This window comes from Gallinula chloropus (genome assembly GCF_964237585.1).
Source record: "Gallinula chloropus genome assembly, chromosome: 10".
NCBI lineage: Eukaryota > Metazoa > Chordata > Aves > Gruiformes > Rallidae > Gallinula > Gallinula chloropus.
The window spans coordinates 23,084,599-23,099,833 of NC_140095.1; positions in this window are offsets into that span (position 1 = coordinate 23,084,599).

Genomic DNA, 15,235 nt, shown 5'->3' on the forward strand with positions numbered 1-15,235 from the left:
GTGACTAAAGCTTTGAAGTCAACACCATACCTTTCATGCTGTCTGTGAGAGTATTGCCGGCCTCTCTTATGCAGTACATTCTGTCAATTTGTTCTTATTTGCCTGTATTAAATACAGAGGACTCCCTCTCTCAAGTTACATTCATAAATATGTTTATACATTTAAAATACATTTGCAAAGAAATTGCTCACGTGGGAAGAATGCCTGTAAGGTCCTTGCCTGCTGCTTACCTGTCTGTTATATTTTGCTGTGAATTGAAGGATGACTTGTAGCAGCATCATCTACATGCAGCCCGCAGTCTGGTAACTTCCCATCTCTAGGCTGGTGGGGACAGTTGCTGCATTTTGAGAGGTATTCTGAGGCATTCATTTTCTTGAAATGGATCTTTTGTTTGAATACCATTTAATTTGTGGTGGGGCTATTCTCTCAGCTCTGCAGTGTTGTGAAAACCCAAATTAGTTTGTGGTTTTATACTTATTTTGAGACTACCAGTTCCTTCACAAGTCTGTGCTGCCAGGTACCAGCCTGTTCTAAACACGGCTCTTTCTTGATCTCTTTCATACAAATATGATACGTCAGGAACAGATTTAACCAAATTGACCTCAGAGATTTTAATTGCATACTTCTTTAGCTTGAATGCTACTCAGTATGCACTTTTAAATGTGCCAGGTTTTTTTCTAACTGCAGAAGAAAGAATTAAACATGGGAGAGAGATTTCACACTGGTCTTGAGAATGTGGCTTCCTCTTTCTAGAGAGCTGCCGAGTACATTGCACTGTGAAGTTTCCATCCTTCCCCTGATTATTACACACAAAGCAATTATTTTTAGTTTACCTTGACAGGCTGGCAAAAAGGAAGCCATTTGAGAAGTGAGGAGGGCTGAAGTTTTTTAGAAATTCCAAGCAGCTCTGCACTGAATCATCAGTCCCAAGAGCACGGAGACATTCCATAGAAATGTCACACAGACCTTCTGGCATATTAATCAGGAAGCAGCAATAAGCCTTCAGTCAGGCTGATATTTTTTTTGTTTTATCCCTTGCTCAGCTTGAGATAAAAAAAAAAAAAAATAAAAAAATCAACAAATTAGCATTCAGTAATAGAACAGTTTAAGGAAACCCAAGATTAAGATAAGGATACAGTCCAGCCTTGGGCTATTGCAGCCATGAGGCGAAGAGGAACCTTGCCTGTAGTGAAGTGTTTGTGCTGTGTTTTATTACGTCACACTTTACTCCCCTTTTACAAACTGGACTTAGTAAAACCCATAAGTTGCTACTATTCTAACTACTATAAGGCTTTTCCTATCAGGAGTTAGTGATATTTTTTTAAGTACTATATACTGAAGCATTGGTTTATCTTTTAATATTCTAAAGTAATTTTTGCTTTCAAGTTTTCCTTGGAGGAAGACTTGTGCTTTTTTTTTGGAATTTTTGGCACAGATTGAACTTAAGATGTAAACAAAAGATAATTAATAGACCTTCAGAAACAATGACCTGCTGAGAGGTAGGGCAGGATATCAGCTAGCAAAAATGTCTGTAAAATTTAAAATTTTTTTCAAAGTACTTAAAATGTTATTGAATACAATGCAAGAAGACTCCTGTTCACATATCATTGAAGTTGAATATCTAAAAATAACAGTCAGGAAATGCAAATGGGGAGGTAAGTGTACTGCAGCCACGTTATATTTACTCCTGTTCTACTACTTTAAAAGTACACGATGAGGCATTGTTAAACCCTCATATAATATGAAAATTAATTCCTTGGTTAGTCTGAGTATAAGAAAATGTGAATCTGGTGCCTTTCATTGCAACAACCTAGGGTTTGTCTCTAATACTTAAGAGTTTCTAACACTAAAATTGTTAACTTGTGGAATTAATTGCTGCAACATACCTAAAATTAAGGAGTTTATCAGATTTAAATTAAAATATTTGTCTTCTAGCGTACATGAAAATTCAGTTACTACTACTGCTCTTCCCTCCCTTCCCCACCCACCTGCAAATTTCAAGAATTATAGAAGCAATGTTACCTAGACTAGGACAAAGACCAGGCCCAATGTGTGTTTACTACTCTGCAGCTTGACTGTAACTGTTTGGACATTGACTAGTCTATTCATCGAACTCATATCTCTCCAATTTAGAGACAAGGATGCTGTGTGGGATTGTGTCAAAGGCATCAAGTAAGAACAAGTGCAGTGATACTGTGAGGTCACAACCAGTAACAGCAGAATGACTGGTTCCTGAAGACTGCTGCAGAGGCCAATGTTTTCTATCCCACAGCAATTCAGGAAACAGAAATAGCACAGCATTCATGAGGTGAGTGGGAAATTTCAGGGCAAATATTCAATACAGTTTGGATATGGCATAGGTACAGCTATAGTGTAATATGCTGCAAACCGTTTTGCCTCAGACAACATCAACTTGCTAATGAAAACTATGAGAGAGACTTCTTCAGTAGCGGGTTAGTCCATAACAGCAAAGTGCATTCAATCTCTTTTCACTAGCTTAGGAGTAGCCATGGACAAGGACAGGATTACCCAGTGCTTATTTTGGGGGAGGGAAAAAAAAAACAAAAGCACCTAATTTAACTTCAGTCAAAAATTGAACTCTTTAATTCTTGCTTGCTTTCTAAGCTGCATAGCTACAACTGCATTTTTGTGATGATGTCTAGATCTCTGGATTGTCTGATTTTGGCTTGATCCTTTAATTGTGGAAGAAACTGAAGCTGAGTTGAAGCATGTACATTAATAGAAGAGACTTTCTAGTTACCCTTTTTTTTTCCAAGTCACTTGCCATGTAGGACTTGAAAAAAGTATAAAGCTGGACTGTTTCTATTTCTGTATGGCTTACTAGAAGACAGATAAATTCTGATATCAAATGTAAGCTTGAACAAGACCCAAAGGTAAGAGAGAGAATTTATTTTTCCCCAGCTCTTTTCCTGCCTACTGAGAAACTGATCCTTTTTGTTAATAATTATGTCTTGTAATATATTTTATTTTTCTGACAATATGAAAGTGTTCAAATGCAATATTCTTTTTACAGTGACAGTGTAAGGCCTAGATGTTTGAACATAAATTAATATAATTTCTACTAAGAAAATAAGTGTTAATGTGATGTTTGGAGTCTGTGTCAACAACAAAATTAATCTGGAATTCTCAGGGCAACTATAATCAATCCATTTGTCTATAATGTGATTTGTTTATGTAATATGAAACAAAGAATATGTCCAGTTTTTAACTTCAAGAGTGTATTAATCTAATATAATAAAACCTCTATGTTACTGAGAAGTACACCCATGAACTCTTTCTGTGCATCTTAAAAATTTAGCAGTAGGCAACAATAGACTCATAATTATGTATTGTAGACAGATGCTGCATCTGTTGTTCTCTGAAGGTTACCCAAAGCAGTTAACAAATGAATTTAAAAGGCATGTGCTATCCAGGAGTAATATGTTGCTAGAGGAAGAGATAAGAAAACATATATGAAAACTTATGTGTTAATCCCTTAAAATTACTTTCATGTAACCATACTGAATATAAAGGGAAGCATATCTCATAAGCAAGAAACGGTTTTTAGGAATATTTAGTAAGTTTATTTTTTACAAAGGAAAGCATCTAGAGAATTTAGAGTATGTAGGAATCAGGAGGTACTGATTGCCTCTGGAAACTTGCAATAACTTTTAGGACTGCTGCAGCATCAAATTAACTCAAAGCAGCGGTGCTTGAAAGCAATTGTCTGTTTTTTTGGGATCTGAGAAGTGAGCTAGGGATAACTGACCAAGTGTTTACATTGCCAAGTATAAATGCAGACAGGTATATTTTAAAGATGTGCAAGAAAAAAATGGAAAATGTCTGTTAAATGTCATGTATAATTAAATATGTGTCCATATATAATTAAATACGTGAAACCATTGCTAAAGATATTTTTTAATCTTCATGAAAGATAGGAAGACATTTCTGTTGTGGTACCGCTTTTGTTAATTGTATGATTGTATTCCATTAGTCTCTCATAGGGATCCGTTGGATCTTCACAAGGCAAAACTGCCAAAATAAAACTAATAGCAGTATAGAAAGAATGGAAAGAGCAAGGCAGGGGCCTGGCCTCTTGCATTTAGTAGGGGAGGAGAAATGTGCTACATTTCCACAATTTTAGTTCCTGAGTATCAATGGACTTTTAATGTTCTCTACACCCTGTAGTTCAACTATATTTCTCAACAAGCAATCTGAAATGGAAGCTGCTGATTATCAGCTTTTTTATTTTCTTTTTACAATCACAGTTCATTCTGTGAAAGTATAGATTGGAATAAACTTTTCTGTCTAATAAGAGGGAAAATGCTAGTAGATATATTCTGAAACACTCATTGTGTGCCAGCCGTATATATAAGGGAAATTTGAGAACCTACTCTTGACTTGACAAGCTTAATTAGATTACTAGTATTATTCCTAACAAAAATATTATAAGAAACTAGAATTGGTTTGTTCTGGATTTCCTTCTCTAAAGGGATGCACCAGTCCCTGCATTATCTGAAACTTCTATTCTCAAAAAAGAACTCCCCAAGTTTCCTCCTCCTCTGCAACCTCTAATACATTAACTCCTGATTAAGTTGACCTTCAGGAAAACCACAAAAGCAGAAACAGAGGTATTGTGCTTCACAGACTGGAAAAATGTGTTGGGTTTTGGGTTTAATGTTATTTTTTTCCCCTCACTTCAGTTACTTTTGTGGTTTTGTGTAGCAAAAAACCCCACATTGACAAGCAGAAGAAAATTGGTAGCGCTCATCTTGCTCCATTTGTGAGATTCTTAATCATCTTGGGTCTTTTTTCTACTGTTTTTCTCAAAGTTTCTTTTTGAAACCATGCAAAATACTGGAAAAAACTAGATGTTTGATTTTTTTTCAGAAAAGGAGAATGAATGTGAGACTAAGAAATCCTTGCCAAAATAAGATTTCATTTGCTAAAGTGAGGAAAAAAATACACTTAATAACATTGAGACTTCGGTTTTAGCCACTAGATTAGTGGCTGAAGTTCTCCTGTCCATTTTCAGGTGTTGGTCCTGTTGTAGCAAATTGCATTTTCACTTTCAACACCGCAAATATAGGGAGAAACAAGCTGGGGACAAAGGTGGGGGAAGCTGTCTGCGGTGAGATAAAGAAAATGTTAAATCCTTTTGGTAGAACTGGTACATTACACTTTGCTACATTAAAACATTGCCAAGCAAAAGCAAATTAATGGCCACTATGTCTGACTTGTGGGTGAAGCCGTTAAGAGGTTGCAGAGAAGCAAAAAAAATGAAAGTCTAAGGAGGCAAACAGCAGAAGGCAGGTTGAAGCACGAAGGGTTTTTATAAAAGATCCGAAGGCCAGAAGGAACCTTACTGATAACATTATCTGATCTGCTAGATAAATACAGCTAAATAGAGCTCCTGAATAGCACCTGAATTTGAACTAGTACATACTTTTTTGAGAAGTGCTAAATTCTGTTTTCTTAAGGGCAGCAAAAAAAGACGAATGTAGAAACGAGGGGGAGTTGGTGATACATAATTAATGTACAAAACTGTAACTGTTTGTGGAAAACAAGCCAAAACAGAATGTTACATGTAATATGTAGTAGCAATAAGAGTTTCTCGTTAGCATTTCAGATTTGAGGATTTTGGTTTGAAATTTTTGTCGCAGAACAGGTTTCTTTTTCTTCTTCTTCTTAAGGCCTCTTATAAAAATGATTCAATTACCCTTTGATCTGAAATGCACAGAGTTTCCATTTCATGTTGATGTTGTTCGGATGGCAAACTTGAAGCCTTCCCTTAAAAAACCTCAGGACACCACTGCTGAATTGCATCAAATAGGTGGTCTAGCCAACCCAGGTTCAGGTCTCTTAACAGTACTGAGTGATTCAAGTAGATGATTGCAAGGAATGTTAACTGTCTCAATCTGGTTAATGGTGCTTCTATTTGCTGTGAAGAAGCAGTGATTGTGGGAGCAGGAAGAGTCTTGCTTATAAATAAATCCAGGTTGACACGTTTTTAACCAGATATAGTGCTCATTGTTTTCTGCATCTGCTGAATATATGTCTCCTTGGCATTTCATGACAGTTCCATTGGTTAAGTACTGTGCAAAAATGTATTTCCTTTTTGGTTTATGGTGTTTCACATCTCATATTGTGAGGGATTACATATGTAGCTCTCTCTTTAGTTTTACAGTTGTGTTGTATCCTAATTGTTCCTTTTGTAAAACCAATACTTCTGAACTTTTTGAGATTTTTTCTGTACTTCAGTGACCTTTCCCTTTGGAAAAACTGATGGATCAGGCCTCCAGAATCCATCTAAATCTTGGCTGTGAATTTCCAGTAGTGGGTGCTGATAATATATAACAAACAAAAAAAGCTCAGAGTAATTTTTTTTTTTCTTTCTCATGCCCCCATTATCAAGTATCACTCAGGTGATCCCTGAGTCACAGGTTGCTTCTCAACATTATATTTAATAGCCACCAATAGATCTATTATTCATTAGTTTATGTAGTCCATTTTGTAATCATTTATGCTTAGAGCCTGTTACAGTATCATCCAGGGTTGAGTTTCATTTTTTACTACAGAAAAGTACTTCTGCTTATTTGTTCTAGACTTGCTGCTCCATTGCTTCATTGTGTTTGCCCGCCCTTCTAAGCTCACATTAAAGTCTATTTGCAAGCTCCTTCCCCTTCCCTTTCCCTTCCCCTTCGACAGAAGAGGTTGTAAAATGAATCTCTGTCATGTTAATTATGGTTTCTGTTAACACTTTAAGTAAAACAACTGATATTCTTCCTGCTGTTGAACAGAAAGCAGGTGTAGTCACTGAGCTGTTACTTTATCCCAGCACTTCAGATTCACAGCAGCTTGATGGCCTTTATTCTGTGAGGAGAAAGATGAGGGAAGCACAAATGAGTTGGTGTTTTTTACAGTGGGAGAAAAGGAACAGAGTGAAGTTCTGGGTTTGCTATGGGTGGATAGTAGGTGCTTGAATACTACTTTCTCTTTTCCCTTGAAGTATGTATTTGTGTAACATTTATCTTTGACAGCGTTTGCATCCATAGATGCTTAAAGACTCTGATACTGGGAAGTTGGAGCCTGAGTAGTTAATCCTAGTTGGGGTTCACAGTCTTAATGGTAACAATATAATACAACATGTAGTTTGTAGATACAGCTAGAAGGGAAAATTATTTCTCTTAATAATACTGGTGTCCTTGTACTTCAGTACAATCTTTCACTGGTCTGATACTATTTCATCCTCCTAAATATTTGTCTAATGTGTCTTGAGTTGCCACTAAATAAGTTCAAGGTATTAACTTCACTTTTTCCCCTGTCTGTGTTTATCAGTCAGAAAAAACAATGTTGCTTAGTGTTGTTCATGAATCCAAAGCTCTTCTGTAGCATGTATGTGCAGCTTTTGCCACACCTGGGATTATGGCTAGAGGCCAGGCAGTTTATTCTCATACACTGTCAGTGTTTGAGATGTGACACAACAAAACAGCGTAACTTCTTGGAATTAATCCAAGGGCTGTTTGATGGATTTGTGATAACATCCCTGCCATTTTTCCCATGATAATGCTTTTTGAACAGCCCACATCTGTGGGAGTAATTATGTCTCTATAGTGCAGACTAGAGATGGAGAAGGGCATTGTCTGAAGGATGCTGATGCTGGCTAACATGAAATTTGCCTTTCCTGGATCACAGAAAAAATATAAAAGAGTCAAACAACACTCCTCCCTTGGGTACAGGACACTAAGCATCAGCTCAAGCAGCTTCCTTGGCATTTAATGAGATCTAGTTCCTCAGACAGTAGTGAGCTCTTTTGCTGTGACATCATGATGTAGTTGTCGTGGTTACAAAAGGACCAGCTGCTAAATACAAAGAATCAGAAAGTATGAGAAAATCAATGTCAAGCAGAAAAGGCAGAGAAGATAAGACGATTTGTGGAGGTCAGAGAGAAATGAAGGGGAAGGGGACAACAATTAGGGAATTAAGCAAGGAATGAAAGCAAGAAGAAAGTTTGTTCAAATGTAGATATCCAGAAACAGGTTGTCTGGGACCAGACCCCATGGGAACTTGGCATGCTTATATGTTTAATTAATGAAAAGTCTTCAAAGAGAAATCTAGAAACAACATTCCCTAGCAAAAGTCTGTTTGGGGTTTTTCACTTTGAAGCTTTGCACATTATATCCTAGAACAGAATGAACTGTGAAGAGGAAGGTATGTTGTGATACTGAAGATAGAGAGACTTTCTTTCTGCCCCCCCACCCACCCCCAAGATAATCCAGATAGTGGCAGAGGTGAAAAATAGAGCTGAGTATATGATGTGGGAAAGGAGATTTGCATAGAGTACTCCCAACTCTGCACCGTCTCCTGTTGTTGACATTTTGGCAAGATCCATTTGAAATCACTGTTTTCCAAATTGTAATCTCTGTGTGCTGTGCCCTATTTTTGGAGAGGTAAAGATTTAGATACACTTTTTCTGGTAAGTTCAATTCAACCCTTTGTTCTGATTAAAAGTAATGAAGAGAGTAGCTGAGATAATAAAGTGAGCCTGGACAGCCTGATGTGAATTAATATTATAGTGATCCCCTGAGCAACTGGGTTAGGATTGTCAATTTCTGCAGCAGGATGGGAAATCAGGTTTCCATGGATACCGAGCCAGAAGCAGCACTAACACTCACAGGCAATGCAAGCCTGCCTTCCTAAGTAGTGTTCTCTCTCCTTCCACGCACACACACTCCCAGCACGCTCTATTCTGTATTTTTAAAGGAAAAGAACCAAATGCATATTTGAGGAATGGGTGAAGAAAAAAATAATACTATCCTCTCTTCTAGAAAATTGTGTGTAGGAAATGCAAGGGATTTGCACAACCTTAAGCTACAATTAGGAATAACCCAAAGTATGCTGTACAATACACAAAGTATATTCTGCAAATGCAGCAAATAAAAACTATTTGTTTTGTCAAGGGCCAAAAATGAAGGAAAAAAACCTGCTATTTTTAGGAATTGAAAGGGACTATTTGCTACATGACATACTTAATCTCTTAGGAAATGCATCCAGGAACTTTAAATGGATTAAAAAAAATTATTCCTTTTCTTCACTTTCTAGATTCTACAAAAAAGGCTCAGTATGCCAGCATTGTTAGGAATTATTAGCTACATGCACTTGGCACAGGTCTCTGGCTGTCCATACTTCAAAGTTGCTAGCTGGCTCCTCAGAGTGTTCCTGTGAGTCCAGGCAAAGCTCAGGTGAGTCAAGCAGCCCTGGGACTGTCTGGACAAACCCATCTTGTTTTCCTTTAGAGGGAAAACAGAGAGTGGATGTGAAAGGAGCATACCAAGCACCATGCCACTTGCTCTCCAGAGAGAAGAGGGACCTTGGCCTACTTTCTGTGCCAGAGTGACTGTGGCTATTGCAATCCCTGCATGGTGTCCTGCAGTTCTCTGCTGCCCTTTGCCACCACAGAGTAGGTTGGAAATCTGCTTTTGAATTCTTCAGGTGCTTTTACTATGTTTAGTCAATAAAAAAACCAAAAACTTAAAGATTACATGCTGTGGCGTATGCATATGTGTGCCTCATTGCACCTACAGCAACTGAGCATGTGCTAGCATGAGATAGGAAGCTGACTAATGGAAAAGATACCTGTGCACAAGTACAAGCAAGAGACCATTTTTGAACACAAGTGCATGTTGGAGAGTGCTGTGGCTGTGGGGTTGCTGTTGTGAATTGGAAGCTAATTGTCTCTGCAGAAGGAGGTAGAATCTCCCTTCAGTACTAAGAGTCACCCAAGAAGCAGCTCCCACCTTCTGAAATGTTATTACAGGAGAGAATGTGAAATAAATTACTGTAATAACACCATCATATTTTTTCAAGCTACTTCGTATCCAGCACTGCAGTGAGAGTTGGGGAAAAAAACCCAACCATGGGGTTTGAGAATTGTAAGATGAATCAGAACAATAAGCCTCCATCCTTGCTATAACATCCTGAGCACGCAGCACTGGATTGTTTCTGTTCTGTTAGCAGGCCATTATAGCGAGAGAGAGTATGCTGTGTAGGTATTCCAGGTTAAGCAGAAAAGCATCATAGTTAAGAGCTCATAGGTTTTTCCATTGTGAACTGTCAGTGTTTTGCTGTCTTACTCCCAAATCTTTTGCTATCAGCCTGGTTTGTCTCTGTGTTCTGGTGCTGCTGAAGGCTGAGATGCCACTGCTATCTCTTCACTCTTGCATACTTTGAAGAGCACTCTTCCTTCAATGGCCTCCTACTCTGGTCAGTTATGATTGGATGTTCCAGCAGGCATCTCCTCTACTCATTTTGGTTACACAAATATCCCCTCACAGCCCCTTATCCCTACACAAAGCTTTTCTTTCAACTGAGAGTTTTTCATCTCTTGCCACCTCCAGAGAAGGTGCTTCTAGGCTTCAGTAACTGTTTCTAAGCAGCCTTTACACTCTGGATGCTACTCCAGAGCTGTAAGGAATATAATGTTTTGAGAACTCAGGATCGCAGCTATCCAAGGAAGTGCTTGCAGCCCCTCTGTGCCCAGTACATCTGTACGTGACTTCATATATGGAAGCCTGTTAGAAACGAAGCTTTCCATGATGGCTAAGAGGACCAAACAAAAGTACAAATGAGCAAAATGGCTTACAGAAGTCTTGTTTCTACAGTAATCTATTGTGATGCTTTTCATCTAACCGAGCTAATCTAGAATAGTTCATATTCAAGTAGGGCTTTCTGTCTAATGAGGAGTGTCAGACTGAAAATCAGTCTTTTCTGCCATTAAAGCTATGAGTAATTGAAGTGCCAATCATTACCTTGATACTAGCTATCGTTACTGATACCCTGATGCAAATAACAAACCTCAACAAAAGGCACCAATGCTCTTGCTGATTTTCTTGGTCCCTTGCTTCCAAACAATATGTCCAGTGATCTTATGGAAGCCTTACATTACATTCAGCTAATCTTTATAGGGCAGATCATGCTCATGTATAAAGTTTATATTTTTTATGTAAGTGTTGGATAAAGATCTCTGGCTGCTGGTACACAAAGGATCTGATTACAGAATCACAATAGTTTGTCCGATCTGACTTTGAAATCAACCTTGTGATTATTTTTTTCTTTTTGGTTTATTGGGGTATTTTCCTTGCTAAGTCAGAGTACAGAGCCAGAATTCATTCAGAAAATAACTAATGTCTGTGAAGGTTGTTTATAGTCCTACTGAGTAATAAAATCCCTATAGTCTTTGCTTTCACGTAAATAGCAGTTCCACATATAAGTTCATCCAGGGTGCTATGGTAGAGATACTGATGGTCTCGCTAGGTCTCAGTTGTCTTCAGCAAGACAAGATCTGCTTAGAACTTTTATTTCCTTTACTTTCCCCACCTCTCCCTGTCCCTCCCACCCCCGCCCCCCCCCAGCCAATGAAATGTTGCTCTAAGGTCAGAAGGCTGCTTCTTTTTCCTTAGCTTTAGTCTGACTGGCATCTCAAACAACTCTTCATCTCTAAAGATAGATACGCATACAGTAGATGACATCAGTGATTTTTGTTCTTAAGAAGGCAAACTTGTGAAGTTATTACTACTGAAGGAGGAAAATGAGTGCTTGTGTCACTGCAGCATTGAGATCGCAGCCTCGTAGAGGCATCTGTTGTGTTGCTTGTTGGTATCATCCATTGTATGCTCACAGTTATCACCTTGTTTATCTTTCTTCCATTACTTATGTCTGCCTTTCTGATGTTTCTTGTATAATAATTCTGCAGGGTTAATAGAGGACAGCCTTTTACATGGTTAATTGTCTTACTCATCCACAGGAGACCAAATAATACCATTTGTCACAGGGCTAACAATGAACCAAGGTAAGCACTGTCTCGTAGCAACTGCAGCCAGATTATCTGAACTGCAGATGAGAGATCACCAGAGCAGAAGTACTCAGGCACTAGGGGAAATATTTGAATACTTCTAGTGCATAGCCACTCTGCTTTGCAATGACACAACCTTAACGGGCTTTTCAGGTCTGTGCATCACAAAAGAACTGTTTTTAAAGTATGTTTTGAGGCAGAGTATGAAATCTGAGGGAAAGACCCTCAGCGGCCTTAGATTGCTGAGGAATATCGGTGACGTCACCTTTCTGCTCATCTATAACGTCTGAGATCAAGGAAAAACAAGCAGCAGCCTGATTCTTACACAACCAGTGATCCGCTGAGTGTTCGCTGGCCGCGCCCAGCTCCCGAGGCAGCCGCAGGGCACGGTTCCCTCTGGCGGCTACAAGCGCGGTGTGCGGCGGCTGGCACGGCTGCAGAACCCAGTCCGGTGCCGGAGTGGGGAAGGGATTTTGCAGTAAAACCGGGAACGTCTACCTCAGTCTTCATAGCAAAGCCATGAATTCAAACAGCGCTGATAAAAACCTGTTTCTGGATCCTCATAGGACTGAAAAGGCTGCTTAAATTGCAGTATTTTTTAATTTTGAGCGCATTTGTATCCATGCCCCCACCTAAAAGAGACTTTCGTGATAATGAATGTAACTCCTCAGAAAGCAAAGCTAATGAGAACTAAGTTTAAAATAGCTGTCGAACGTCCTACAGTATAATACATTAAAATGTCACAGCTTTAAAATCAAATGGCTTGATTTGAGGGGAAGAGGAAAGAGTTCTACAGCATTTCCTTTAAAACCTGCAATAGCCTCCTCTCTTTTTTCTGATTCTTCAGGGTTATAAAGTAATACAACACAATAAACAGCGAATGATAAAATTAGAGAATAATAAAACTTTCTAAAGGAATATCTATGTAAACTTGTTTTACAGTCTGGAGTATTAAAAACAGTACCTGGGAAAATAGAGGTGGAAACAGAACGGGGCTAACTGAAGGTCTGCGGTAAAGACGATAGAAAGACGTGTGTTTGAACTAAGCGAGAGACCTGGAAATACTATGATTACTGTTGTTACTGTTACATATCCAGACAAAACCAACATCTCTGAAAGAAAATGACCAAATTTTGCCAAAGTCAATGGGCATTGAAGACATATGGAAACTACGTTTGTGGATAAAGTGAAAAGTGCATCTAATTAAAACAGAATTCATATTAAAATTTTAGACAAATTACAAAGATAGGAAAGTTGATTAACTTTTCTTGCATTCAGAGTTGAACTCAGTTATATCTAGCGCCAGCAGTAATGGCAATGACTTTACTTTTAGTTACAGCACAGGTTGGCAAGATCTGGAAGTAAGCTGCAGTTGTGAAAGCAGCAGTTCTGAAAAATAACAGCGACACTAAGCTGTGACTGTGTGGAAACATACTTTGTTAGGGCACCAAGATGTTTTACTAGCACAAGAACAGGAAAACATAGTTTTAATGAAACAACTGAAAAAAAAAACCACCCTAAAACACTGAAAGTTACACTGGAGCTGAATATAAAACAACTTGTATCAGCATCTACTAAGAAAGCAAGCAAATCGAAACCCAGGATTTCTCAGCAAATTTTTAGCAGTCAAAAAGATTACATATAGATGCAGAAAAAAATGTGGAGAATCTTTCTGTAGTCATCTGTGTGACACATCTACAAAGAGGGATCCAGCTCATTCAGGGCAAGTATATAAATGAAGTAGGATGAATTGGCTTCTGCATGTCCTGCTTTGTTCCACTGACAATAATGAAAACCTCAAATACTGACTTAAGATGCTTGGTTTCCAGCCAGATAAACTCAGATCATGTGACTTCACTTTTTGTTTACCTTCTAGTAAAATAAACAAACAGGTTTGGTTTGGGTTTTTTCCCCTCAATCAGGCACTGTTGAAATTCTTTAATAACAGAACCAACTAAGCACAGCTATCTACTGAACTGTGATCTTCCTAATTTCAGTTCATAAGCAGCTTTTAATGGAAATGTTATTCCTGTATCTTAAGAATGCTAAGCTCACAAGTACTACTCATTCAGGAAGATCAATGTATATAAAAGAGCTAGAGCCCGAAGTGTCCAGCCTATCAAAAAAGTAAGTGCTACAAGTTACTTACGACTGGTAAATTATGTGAATGGAATGCCTATGGTTTAGTGTGGTACACAGTAAAAACTAGGGCAAGGTATACAAGGTCTACTACAGCCAACTCTGTCAAACAAACAAAAAGGACTAAATTTTTGTTCAATCTCATACCTGTAGTGAATGGAAATTTGTGTAATCATAGACAGGTACAGCTCTCATGTATCTGAGCATGGGACTGTGCATTCCTTGAGGTGCTGTACATTGCAATGGGCATTTTGTTTGAGGTAGCGCTTGTAGACAGAAAAGTCACAGCTCATTTGGTCTCTCTGCTAAATCCACATCTGGTGCTATCATTGAGCGCAATTTAGGATGTCTCATGCTGCCAGTACTTAAAACTACTAAAATTTAAAGGTGTAACTGTTTGTTGGTTTTGTTGTGTGTTTTAAGAGAAAAGATAATGTATTCCATAGGTGAATCACCTTGTGCCAAGGGGAAACAAGTAATTTACCTGCAGGAGCTGAATTTACAGTTACAGATCATGACCTGATTACAGTTAGTATGAGCAAGCAGAAATCAGATATATTCAGCAACATCACTGGAGCCTCAAAAACCATTAATAAATTCCTGGCACTGAAGAAAATAGTTGGGAAATTTACAGGGAAGGCACGTTTCAACAGAGAAGTGCATAAAAATGAAAAGTTATTTCAAAAACAATTACTAGATAGCACACAGAACATGAGTCGGAAAAGTAGCAGACTTTGTATATCCCCGTCGGTAAATGACAACAGGCGATTTCCTAGCTCAGTGTTCAGGTTGTAAGTCATCTGTGTATTCTGCTGCCTCTCCAGTACTTCACTGAATCCAGGAAGCCTCACTGGAATGGTGGAAGTTGTGTTACATAACAGTTATTACTGTGATTTATGTTGCCCCTCAACTAGCTATACTGCTCTGTCTGCAGTACTGGAGCAGATCTCTTGCTTTCTCTCGTATGGATTGTTAAGGTAAGCAATTTTAGGTTAAAAAAAAAAACAGCTTTTCTGAATCACATGCTTCAGGTAAAAAGTACTATCAGGCCAGTGAAATTCTCTGGGAATCAGATACTAGTTGAAATAAAGTCTTGAAATAGAAGAGAAAAAAGAAAAGTGGTAGAGGAGGAAGCAGTGGATTGTGCAACATCAGTGGGATGCTTAGGAGGCAAAACAAAGTATGGTGTTTGTTATGACAAAAGTCCAGTTTCTGCTATTCTGCCCTTTCTAACAGGGTTCCAAA